A 13,094-nucleotide genomic window follows, 5' to 3' on the forward strand; every position below is an offset into this window, starting at 1 on the left:
AGAATGTGTGTGTGTGTGTGTTTTAGGTGACAGATGTCATGGCTAATTGAAAATGTATCCTGACGTTGCTGTTGTTAATAAAAGGCTATTTAAATCAATGTTAATTAAAATGCCACAATGCAATAAGTATTTCCTCTCGTTAACGCTAATGACAAAAACAAATCTGACACACTGACACAAAAACATCCAATTTCATTTTCTTTCATTCTGTTTCTGTGTGTGTGTGTGTGTGTGTGTGTGTGTGTGTGCATGAGTTTGCATTAAAGAGACTGAAAACCACTTACTCTGAACACGTTTGTATTTACTTACCACAATTTTTTCCAGTTTTCTGATTTGTTGTAGCCGTCAGATATGAAATATATCAGGGTGAAAATTAGGATGTTAAACATAACGTCTTTTATAATGCAATGACATGTGAGCTAGTTTGTTTGCAGTTAATAAATTAGGAAGGAGGAGATGTGGGCTGGCCCTAATTTGCATATCCGTGTTTACTCATGGCTCCTATTATTTAAATGAGGGTGAAGGTGGAATTTCTTGAGATTTAAATGTTACATGTTTAATCAATTATTATGCTAGGAAAACGTTTTTTATTTATTATTTTATTTATTTAAGGAAGTGATTATAATTTATATATATTGTACATTATAATATATATATATATATATATATATATATATATATATATATATATATATATATATAAAGCTGAACTGAAAGCTTCTATTCTACTTTGTATTTACAAGTTTATTCATACATCCTTCTATTTTCTATTTCTATTTATGTAGGCCATTTTCAGTCAATTTTTGAGATTTAAAACCATATTAAAGAATTTATTATTCTACATAAATTCATTTTAAAGGGTTAACTAACATGTCCAAGGCAAATGTAATAAAATAGCAAAAGCAAAACTGGTCGTTTATTAATTTTTTTTCAAACAGGGTAAAAGTTCACCTTGAGGAATTTAACACAAAGTGAAATTACAAATTCCTATTTCCACGTTGACATGCCCTGTTTTCATTCAGGTAAATTGGCTTTTTCTCCAAGCGAATATTATTTATGTAGCTGCTTTAGAGAGCTGAAGCAAGATCACGTCTCAGTTTCATCTCCGTCTCAGGAATCCTACAAAACACAGCAAGCGTGAATCACAATCCTGATTAAAGCAGAAGTGTAAAGTGTTCCACTGAAATAGTTTCACTTTTCTACATCCTGTATTACCATAAACACACACACACACACACACACACACACACACACACATGTACTCACACACACGGTTCTCGACTGCAGTAATGTAATCAGGCTGAGCTGCAGATTTCATCAGTGTGTCTGAGTGTGTGTGTGTGTGTGTGTGTGTGTGTGTGTGAGAGAGAGAGAGAGAGAGAGAGAGAGAGAGAGAGAGAGACAGACACCACCCAGATACACATACACACAAACTCACACTTACACAAACACACACACAGCCCTGTTTTTTTTTTTTTAAATTGCAATATTGCATTAATGCTTAATTTGTATCTTATCTTATCAAAATGTTTCTATAGTGACACTCAATAATATGTTTATTAATGATTTCTCCTCTTTCTTGTAATGTTTTGGCAATACTTTACATGTTCACAGTCACACCAATCAATGTTAATCTGAATTGAATTGAGAGAGAGAGAGAGAGAGAGAGAGAGAGAGAGAGAGAGAGAGAGAGAGAGAGAGAGAGAGAGAGAGAGAGAGAGAGAGTAAACCACATCGTGTGAACGAATGACCTGAAAGCAAAATCTTCAAAACTAGCTATCTCCAAAATCCTTCCCAGAACAGATTTCCATCCTGGCACCATACAAAGAGTGAACATAGACATCTCACCTGGATGTGCCAGAAGGGCAAACATTCACCTGGCACAGCTTCCCACACTGTGATAAAAAATAGAGGCAGGGCTGTCCATCACCAACCTTCTTCAATATACTGTATATATTAATTTACTGGCAAAACTAATAGAACAATCAACAGCACCTGACTTCACACTATGTGACTCCAATGTAAAATTCCTCCTCTATGCAGATGACTTGTTTCAATCAGAGGAGGCTCTACAGCACAACCTTGACATCCTGAACAAGTTCCTTCAGACCTGGGACCTGACTATAAACCCAACAAAAACAAAAAGTTCTAACTGTATAAAATCCATTTTCACCCTCAGCATGTCCAAAATTGAAAAATCGCAAATCACAAACCTCAGGATAAAATTTGATGCAAACTCTGTTCATCTCCTAAATCAGGAATTTGTATAATAGGACAAAAACTACACCAGGTTACGTATGGTTCTCTGAGAAGGGAACAAGATGCTGCATGAGGGCTGACTCTATGGGAACGCTTATTTGAGGAAGTTGTGTCTGAAGCTCTGTATGCACACATGCCAATTTAATGGTTTGGAAAGGACACGTGACAAAGTGATTACGCACCAGCAAATCCATATAAGGGCATTTACGTCACATTACTCCAGCTTTTATTTGTCTGAAGGTAAAGCAAAAGTTACACCCAGGGTTGTGTCTCGTTCCCTTCTCAGAGAAAAAAGAGGTTGCATATGTAACCAGATATAGTTCCCTTTCCAGGGAACTCGACGCTGTGTCAGGGCTGAGGCTATGGAAACATCAATAGCCACGCTGCCATGCACTGTTCGAAGACTGTGCCAGAGGCTGTGAGAGAGCATAAGCGGACTGGGAACAGAACACCAATAGACCTGCAGGACCTGGGACCCTAGAGTGGGGTCCAGTTCCAGGTTATAGAATCTGATAACGGTGTGTGGAGAGGACCACCATGCCACAGCACAAATTTCTTTAAGGGGATTACCCCTGGCCAAGGCACTGGATTAGGCAATACCCCTAGTGGAGTGAGCACTGATGCCTAGAGGCAAAGCAACACTTCATGCCTCATGCTTCAGTAATGGCCTCTACTTCCCAGTGCGCCAGGCACTATGTGGAGACCGAATTATCTCTGTTCCTGCTTCCAAAGCAGACAAACAGGATGGAGAAGTTACGACACGAGCTTGAACAGGGGGACCGTAGGCCTGTAGGATAACCAGACAACCGGTGCAGGATAGCCTTGGACATGCCAAAGGCAAGTTCTAGGCAGGCAGGGGTGACCAACAGAGCCGCCAAATCTCCCACTCTTTTGTGGGTGACCAGGTCTAAGAGCAGAGAATTATTCAGGGTCAGAAACTTCTCAGAGGCTGACTCCATGGGCTCTTCCAGTAGGGGGCTTCCAGGAGCCTCTCCAGGACCACAAACAGGTCCCAGGAAGTAAGGTACGATCTGCAGGAAGGCCTCAGAAACCTGTCACCATGCAGAAAGAGAGAGACCATAGGGTGCCTACCCAAGGAGGCACCAAGGACAGGTTCATAGTTCACTCAACCACATACACCTTTAAAGAAGACAGGGACAGGCCCCTAGACAAGCGAGACTGCAGAAACTCCAGTACTGTACCGACTGGGCAGTGAACTGGATCCTGACAGCGTTCATCGCAAAAGAAGCAGAAAAGCCTCCAACTCAGAGAATACAGCTTCCTAGTGGAGGGAGCCCTAGCATTCAATAGAGTCTTTGTTACATCAGATGAGAGGCCTGCCTCAAGAAATGTATCCCCCTCAGGGGCCAGACCTAAAGCTTTCACATCTAACGGGGTGTAGGATTGACGCCTGTGCCTGAGAGAGTGAGTGAAGTGCCGTCCAGGAGGGAGACTAGGTCCGCAAACCAAACCTGAGTTGGCCAACGAGGCAGCCCCAGAAGAAGGTTGACTCGATCATGGTGCACTCTGGCTAGGATTTGTGGGAGCACAGCTATGAGGGGAAAGGCATACAATTGGAGCCTTGGCCATGTCTGTACCAGGTCTTCCAGGCCCAGAGGGGCCGGATGAGAGTGGGAAAACCATGGCATTAATTCGAATCCTCTGAGGGGAACACTTCCACTTCCGCCCAGATGAAAATATGACAAATGCGCTCCACCTCCTAGGGGTATCTGCTTTGACAGGAAGTCTGCATCCTGATTTACATTACCTGGGATGAAAAATCGCACTCAGCATAAGAAACCTGGTCTCTGTCTAAAGCAGAATCTGCTGCACCAACCTGAACAGGGGGCGTGAACGCAGACCACCCTGATGATTGATATGGAAAACCACCGCAGTGCTGTCTGTGCGCAATAACACATGGTAGCCCCTGAGTTGTGGGAGAAAGTGTTTTAATGCTAGAAACACAGCCCTCATCTCAGGCAATTTACAGGTGCATCTAAATAGATTAAAATGGTGGGGAAAAGTTCATTCATTTCAGTAATTCCACTCAAATAGTGAAACTTGTGTATTATACAAATTCAGTATACACAGACTGAAATAGTTAAAGTCTTTGATTCTTTTAATTGTAATGATTTTGGCTCACATTTAACAAAAACCCACCAATTCACCAATTCAAATCTCAAAAAATTTTAATACTTGATAAGGCCAATAAAAAAACATTTTTAGTGAATTGTTGGCCTTCTGAAAAGTATGTTCATTTACTGTATATGTACTTGATACTTGGTAGGGGCTCCTTGTGCTTTAATTACTGCATCAATTTGGCATGGCATGGATGTGATCAGTCTGTGGCACTGCCAAGGTGGTATGGAAGCCCAGTTTTCTTTGACAGTGGCCTTCAGCTCATCTGCAATTTTTGGTCTCTTGTTTCTCTTTTTTTTTCTCTTGACAATACCCCAGAGATTCTTTATGGGGTTCAGGTCTGGTGTGTTTGCTGGCCAGTCAAGCAGACCAGCACCATGGACATTTAACAAACCTTTCGTGCTTCTGACAGTGTGGGCAAGTCCCAAATCCTGCTGGAAAATGAAATCAGGATCTTTAAAAAGCTGGTCAGCAGAAGGAAGTAAGCAGTTGGTAAAAGAGTGCAGTGACTTTGATTTTCAAAAAACACAGTGGACCAACACCAGCAGATGACATTGCATCCCAAATCATCACAAACTGTGTAAACTTAACACTGGACTTCAAGCAACTTGGGCTATGAGCTTCTCCACCCATCCTCCAGACTCTAGGACCTTGGTTTTCAAATGAAATACAAACCGTGCTGACATCCGAAAAGAGGACTTGGGACCACTAGGCAACAGTCCACTTCTTCTTGTCCTTAGCCCAGCTGATGCCACTGACGTTGTCTGTGGTTCAGGAGTGGCTTAACAAGAGGGATACACCAACTGTAGTCAAATTCCTTGACACAACTGAAATGTGAGACAGCATGTGCAAAGTGCAAAAAAGCATGTAAACAGTTTGATGGATGTATAATGGAAGCATGTGTAATTGGTGTAGATCTGTGCAGTCCATACAGTTTATGTGTATGTGTGTGTTGTGCTCAATACAGTTCAGTTATTAAGGAATCTGTTGGCTTGTGGAAAGAAACTGTTACACAGTCTGGTCGTGAGGGCCCAAATGCTTTGTTACCTTTTTCCAGACGGCAGCAGGGTGAAGAGTGTGTGTGAGGGGTGTGTGGGGTCATCCACAATGCTGTTGGCTTTGCTGTCACTGTCATCACTGTCTGGTTTGGGAACTGCATAATTTTGGATCTCCAGACCATGCAGATAAAAAATTATGCAGTTCCCAAACCAGTCAGTGATGCAGCTGCTCAGAATGCTCTGAATGGTCCCTCTGTAAAACGTAGTCAGAAAGGGGGGATGGGAGATGGGCTTTTCTAAGCCTTCATAAGAAGTAGAGACTCTGCTGGGCTTTCTTGGTGATGGATCTGGTGTTGAGTGACAAGGTGAAGGGTCTTTTCCACATAAGAAGGGTGGAAAGCTCACGGCGCCTAATGCTTACGAACTTGATTGGATGTCTGTGGGGATGAAAGCCCGCACCCCTTATCCAGAGCTTGAATTGCCCGAGCATCAGCATCTTGAAATTGTAAGTCTTCAGAGTCTCCCTAGTCTTAGACAGGGGTGTTCGGGCCACCACACGTTCCCTTTTCATTGCTCTGAGTGAGCTAGGTGAGGGTTGAGTGCGACTGGAAGATGGCCCAGGCTGCTCACCGTGGTGAAGGCCATCTGCTTTGTGGTATGGACCGCAAGATTTGTCGCTAACTGGAGCTCAGCTACCGCCTGAGGGTCCAGTACCTCGCTTCCATCGAACTCTTTCAGCAGCTCAGACTGGTAGGCCTGCAAAACCACCATGGTGTGCCTTGGTCTGCTGCCATGTAGGCTTTAGGAGGGAAGCGCAGGCTTTCTCCATTTTGGCGATGTTGGTGCCTTTGATAATGTACCTTAATGTATACCAATGTTTAATACACTTTTACTTTACCACAATATGATCAATTATCAGCACACATGATAGTAGCTAGCTGCATGCTAAGGCTAACTTTTTTTCTGTGTTAATGATAAAATAATGTTATGTACTTTCTCGATTGCAACCTCCGTTTATACAAATTACATCGAGCTGCACATAAACGTGGGATTCGCCGGGTTTGGATGCCAATGTAGGTTCACAAATCCATGAGCATTAACAGTAAAGCAACATCCGCCATTGTTGATGTTGTGTTTGTGTTTGCTGCTGCTGCGCTAACGTTGCTGGGAAAGATGAGACGTATATAGTGGCTCTTTGATGGCTCTCTAGGCCATGGAAAGGCAAGCCGGTTCTTAGAAGGCTTGCCAGTGGAATCAGCTTTGAACCAGCACCAGCACCAGCACTAGCTCTGAACCGGCACCCGTTGTTTCTGGTGGAAAAGGTGCATTATTGGACTGAAACTAAACAAAGAAATTTAAATTACTATTGTTTGGTGCTAAATACATATTATACAATAGCAGAATTCCTGAGAACATTCAGAGAGAACAAGCTGAGGAAAACTCTGAAGAGTTACAGCCCACAGCCTGGCCACAGAGAGAGGCAGATCCAGACAGAGCTGCTGCCCAGAGAGAGAGCAGCTTCTGTCTGTAATGTAGTCTAGGAGTGTTGGAGACAGAGCTTCACTTCTGAACAACCCGTTCTAACTACCAAGTAATTACAAAACAATTCTACTCCACATCTCTAATTACTTGTCCAGACTAAATACAAGTTCTGAATTTCTGCAGGAGGAAAAAGAGATTGAGTTTCACTAACTGCTTGGTTCATCAATACCTGCTACAGAAAGATGAAAGAGTTGACCAAACACAGATGATCTCATGAACTATACACACACACACACACACACACACACACACACACACACACACCATATTACTGATTATAGGCTTTTTTGTTTTGAATTGTTTTCTTTTATTTATTTATTTATTTTTCTTCACTTCTCTATCTTATCATTTGTTTTCTTCATTACTCTTAAATAAATGCTTTGGCAATACATGTACAAATTGTGGTGCCAATAAAAATTTAATGAATTTGAGAGAGAGAGAGAGAGAGAGAGAGAGAGAGAGAGAGAGAGAGCTGACATAAGAGGTCACCTCAGTACAAACGTGCACACACACACCTACTATAATTAATTAATTAGACATGAAGCAACAACAGATCCAATTAGTGCACCATATCATCTTGTTAAGACAACAACAAAACACACACACACACACATAAAGCAGTGAGATAAATCCACCTGTCACTCTCTCTCTCTCTCCACTCTTTCACATATTTCGTTTCATCTCAGATAATTAATCCCATTAATCACACACTTAATTGCTGATGCCAAATACTCGTTCCTGATTGGTCAACATAAGTCTGTTATTTTCTCATGCAGCAATTTTACGCGAGGACAATTTTTACACTTTTCTATCGTGCTGCTAAATGAAAATATGTTAAGGTTCCATTTCAGTTGTGAATTTTAATTAGGAATTATTCATGCAGAGTTCAACATCATAGTTTTTAGAGTGGTTTCCCTGTTTGGAAGCTAAGAATCCTTAAAGAACTTTCACCTCTGGAATATCATCGGACTGGATGGAAGCTTTTCATTGGTTTGTGGAGTTGGTTACTATGGATACCAAATCATTTTCAAACGAAACACATCTTTCGTGCATTATTCTCTGAATCACCCAATAATTTATATTTTATTTTCTTTATCATGAGGCACTCATCCTCCAACTCCAATCCTTCTTACAAACTGTATCTGTCTCTTTCTTTATCTGCTTCTCTCTCTCTCTCTCTCTCTCTCTCTCTCTCTCTCGCTCAAACAATCTTTCTCTAAAACCCTCACACTCTCCTTCACACTGTTCCACCTTCTCTCTCTCATCTACCGTCTCTCTCTCTCTCTCTCTCTCTCTCTCTCTCTCTCTCTCTCTCTCTCTCTCTCTTAGTCACATTCTTTACCTGTATTTATACTTTATCTGTATCTGTCAATTTTTCTCTGTCAATCGCTTTCTTTCTCCATCTGTCTGTCTGTCATCTCTTTTTCTCGTGTAAGTGAGTGTGTGTGGGTGTGTGGGTGGGTGTGCGTCTGTCTCTCTCTACAGGGGTCCGGCTGCGCAAAGACTCGTAACACTTTAATTACAGTGAATAAAAATTACGAGCTGGAACTGAAAGTATGTGTGTGTGTGTGTGTGTGTGTGTGTGTGTGTGTGTGTGTGTGTGTGTGTGTGTGTGTGTGTGTGTCCAGCAGGTTGCCTTTAATTGCCTGGTGTTTTAATTCCAGTCCAAGAAACTTTCATAAAGAGATTGTGAGAGAGAGAGAGAGAGAGAGAGAGAGAGAGAGAGAGAGAGCGACTTTCAGATGACCTCCTTAATCAATTGACATCCAATAGTGTGAAGTAGACTGTAAATTTCCTCTCTCTCTCTCTCTTTCTCTCTCTTGCAATTATTCTTTTTTCCCATTATTATTTCCACTGCATTCCCTCCCTCTCTCTCTCTGTCTCTCTCTCTCTCTCTCTCTCTCTCTCACACACACACACACACACACACACGCACACACAAACACACACACAAACAACTTTGTTACCTGAGCATGATTTTTATACTCATAATCCAGACAATTCCATCACTCTCACCGCCTGCACCCTGTCGTTATGGCAATATGAGCTCGTTACCACGGCGGCCGCCGGACCGATGGATGAATGCATGTGCTTATCTTTGTTTATCGATATTTGCATAAGCCGTTTTTTCCCTGAAACTTATTGTTTAATTAAGCAGAGAGCCTAAAAGCTCACACCTCATTCCATTTCTCTCACTCCACACACACACACACACACCCAAATGAAGTGGGCGTTAATAAAACATAAACCACTGAAATCTCTCTCTCTCTCTCTCTCTCTCTCTCTCTCACACACACACACACTCACACACACACACACACACACACACACACACACACACACACACACACACACACACACACACACATATGTTTTTACTAGCATACAACAGCTAAAAGATGGCCACTCCATTTTTACAAGGTGAATGATGTTATTCTGGAAGATTTTTTCTGCTGCATTTATGTTCCATATTAATCAACACCTACTGGGATTTATTTCTGGAATTAAAGAATCCGAAGGGAAAAAAACTGACTCGGTCGATTCATTGAATCTAACGCCGGGTCACTAAATGAAAGAGAAGTAAAGGTACATTCACACACGAAGCGATTTCAGCAACAAAGCTACCAGAGAATGTGGCCGTGTCCAGTTGAGAAAAATAACACTTTATACTATATGGGGTGACTTGGTGTAGAGACCACAAATGGGAGTGAAGACACTGCTTCTCCTTCATCTCCTGATATGATGTGTATATACAGGGATGGATTTTATACACAAACACCAAATCTCCCATCAGAATGTTTCATTTTATTGTTAATTAAACTGATTTGTTGTCAATTGGAATGCTGCCCACTTACTACTCTGGCCAGGGCAGTCCCAAGCATGGAGCATGTGCGAGTTACAGGATGTGGAGCTTTACTAGTGCTCATCTTGTAGATGATATTTCATACTACTAAAGTGAATCATTGACAAAATGCACTCAAATAGAATTTCCTTAAGCTAAGACTGCATGTACATCTTCCTGCAACTTTTCCCGCTCTCTATTTCGTTCTGTTTCACGCTACTCAATCCTTTTTTCAACATATTGTCTTATAAATCCATCCAATGAACCTTTTGGAAAAAAGAAATGCCTTCTATAGTGAACGGAAAATCGTATGCATGTGTGACCGTAGCATGGCTCAATGCATGGGACACGAATGAATCTTAGTCATGACTCAAAGATTCACTGAGTCAATCTGCAGGGAAAGTCTAAAGGATTTACTGAATGAAATGAACACTAGCTCCCGAAAGGAGGGAGACAGGAGTGAGTCTCAGTCATTAAGGTATTAAGGTATTTTATTTTAATTTGTGTATTAATGTAGCAGCTGGGGGCACGGTGGCTTAGTGGTTAGCACGTTCGCCTCACACCTCCAGGGTTGGGGGTTCGATTCCTGCCTCCACCATGTGTGTGTGGAGTTTGCATGTTCTCCCCGTGCCTCGGGGGTTTCCTCCGGGTACTCCGGTTTCCTCCCCCAGTCCAAAGACATGCATGATAGGTTGATTGGCATCTCTGGAAAATTGTCCGTAGTGTGTGATTGCGTGTGTGAATGAGAGTGTGTGTGCCCTGCGATGGGTTGGCACTCCGTCCAGGGTGCCCTGATGCCCAATGACACCTGAGATAGGCACAGGCTCCCCATGACCCGAGGTAGTTCGCATAAGCGGTAGAAAATGAATGAATGAATGAATGAATGTAGCAGCTGAAACATCTATACACCTAAGCTTACGTTTCTTTTTTGGTTTTTGGATGAAATCTGAATTTTTTTTTCATATGAACGAGGTAGATGTCAAACGAGGTAAAACTTATAATGGATTCTTATCTTCACAAAGGGTTAACCACACACACACACACACACACACACACACAGTTATATAATTGATGAATATGTTGAGCTAAGAGATTGCCAAATGCACACACACACACACACACACACACACAAACACACACACCATCTGTAGTTATTTGGTTTTTGATTTACTACCACTGGAGACCACACCTCTACTTACTGCTTTCTTGCTCTCTCCAACACACAATCATATACAGTCTAACATACATGCAGACACAAATTGTAACAAAGCCACAAATAAATTGCATATTGACAGAAATTACATTGCACATTCACACACACACATACTGTACACACACACACAAACACACACACACACACACCAAGAAAAAGGTTAGTTCTCACACCAAGTGTTATCTAATTGCATTAACACTAAGCTAATTAGTAAAATGGTGCTGAAACACACCCACCACAACTACTGGTTAATATTATAATGGATCTCCTCCCACAGGGGCCATTATTTATGACCACACACACTCTCTGTGACCAGGAGAAGTAACGTAATTCAAATACAGTGTCTTTAAAGACATGAATCATGGCTACAAGACCGACACATAGTGTGTAAGGGCAAGTCCAGATCAATAAATGGATTCTTTCACGTGTAAGACTTGATTTGTGGTCAGTTTCCCACGATACAGCTATGTGAATCTACATCGACATGACAATACAGCAACATGACTCTTTGGTGAAGTGACTCTTCAGCAATGTGACTCTACAGCAACATGACTATAGTGACATGACTCCATAGCTATAAGACGACAATGTGATTCTAAAATAAAATAAGCAGAATAGAAATGCAACTCTATATAACAACGTGACTATACAGCTTGGGGTGTCCAATCTTATCGAGAAAAGTCCAGTGTGGGTGCAGGCTTTCATTCCATCTGAGCAGAAGCCATACCTCAGTCTACTGAAAGCCAAGATGAGCTGATTAATCAAGTGGAATCAGGTGTGGCTCCTGCTTGAAACCTGCACCCACACCGGCCCTTTGAGGATAAGATTGGATACCCCTGAGATACAGCAACAAGATTCTACCGCAGCTTGACTCTACAGTGAAGTGAATCTGCACTGATACGACTCTTCAACAGTGTGAATCTACCTTGAAGTAACTCTAAATTGATGTGACTCTACAGTGGTGTGACTCTACATTGTTATGACTCTTCAGCAGTGTGATTCTATCAGGATGTGACTCTTCAACGGTGTGATTCTACCAGGATGTGACTCTTCAGCAGTGTGATTCTACCAGGATGTGACTCTTCAGCAGTGTGATTCTACCAGGATGTGACTCTTCAGCAGTGTGATTCTACCAGGATGTGACTCTTCAGTGGTGTGATTCTACCAGGATGTGACTCTTCAGTGGTGTGATTCTACCAGGATGTGACTCTTCAGCAGTGTGATTCTACCAGGATGTGACTCTTCAGTGGTGTGATTCTACCAGGATGAGACTCTTCAGTGGTGTGATTCTACCAGGAAGTGACTCTTCAGCAGTGTGATTCTACCAGGATGTGACTCTTCAGCAGTGTGATTCTACCAGGATGTGACTCTTCAACGGTGTGATTCTACCAGGATGTGACTCTTCAGCAGTGTGATTCTACCAGGATGTGACTCTTCAGCAGTGTGATTCTACCAGGATGTGACTCTTCAGTGGTGTGATTCTACCAGGATGTGACTCTTCAGTGGTGTGACTCTACATTGATATGACTCTTCAGCAATGTGCAGGGAAAACCCTGAGGAGAACCTTTGTAATACATCCCAGCTAACAGTACATCAGGAATTGTATTGTGAATATTGTTGTAATTAGTGTGGTTAGTTTCCACTGATGCAGTGTTTTGGTGAATTCTTTTTCCTCTGTGTGAGTGTCTCACACACACACAGCTCCACATGTGATTGTGTTGGTGGTTTGAGGCGGCTGATTTAATTCTCTAAATGTCTCATGGGGCTTCTACTCCGAACCACTCTTAATCATGTTTGTAGTGTGTTTCAGTTGTGCGTTATCTTTCTGAAATCAAGGTTATTTTCCCAAAGGTACAGCATGATGAAGCAGAATGTGTTTATATTCCACAATATTTATCATTCGGTTATTTTTAAGTGAATCGTCTCACTGTGATGCAGATATGATAAATACTGCTGTGTTTATGAAGATAAATGCCAGATTTTAACTTTAATCCCACTTTTACACAGATTTACACTTAACTGGTCTTTAGTTCAGTCTGTTTTCATTAAACTCAAATGTGCACCAAACCAATATGAAACATGGTCTGGGTTGTGAATGTGA

Source organism: Tachysurus vachellii, chromosome 15 (genome assembly GCF_030014155.1).
Source record: "Tachysurus vachellii isolate PV-2020 chromosome 15, HZAU_Pvac_v1, whole genome shotgun sequence".
Classification (NCBI taxonomy): domain Eukaryota; kingdom Metazoa; phylum Chordata; class Actinopteri; order Siluriformes; family Bagridae; genus Tachysurus; species Tachysurus vachellii.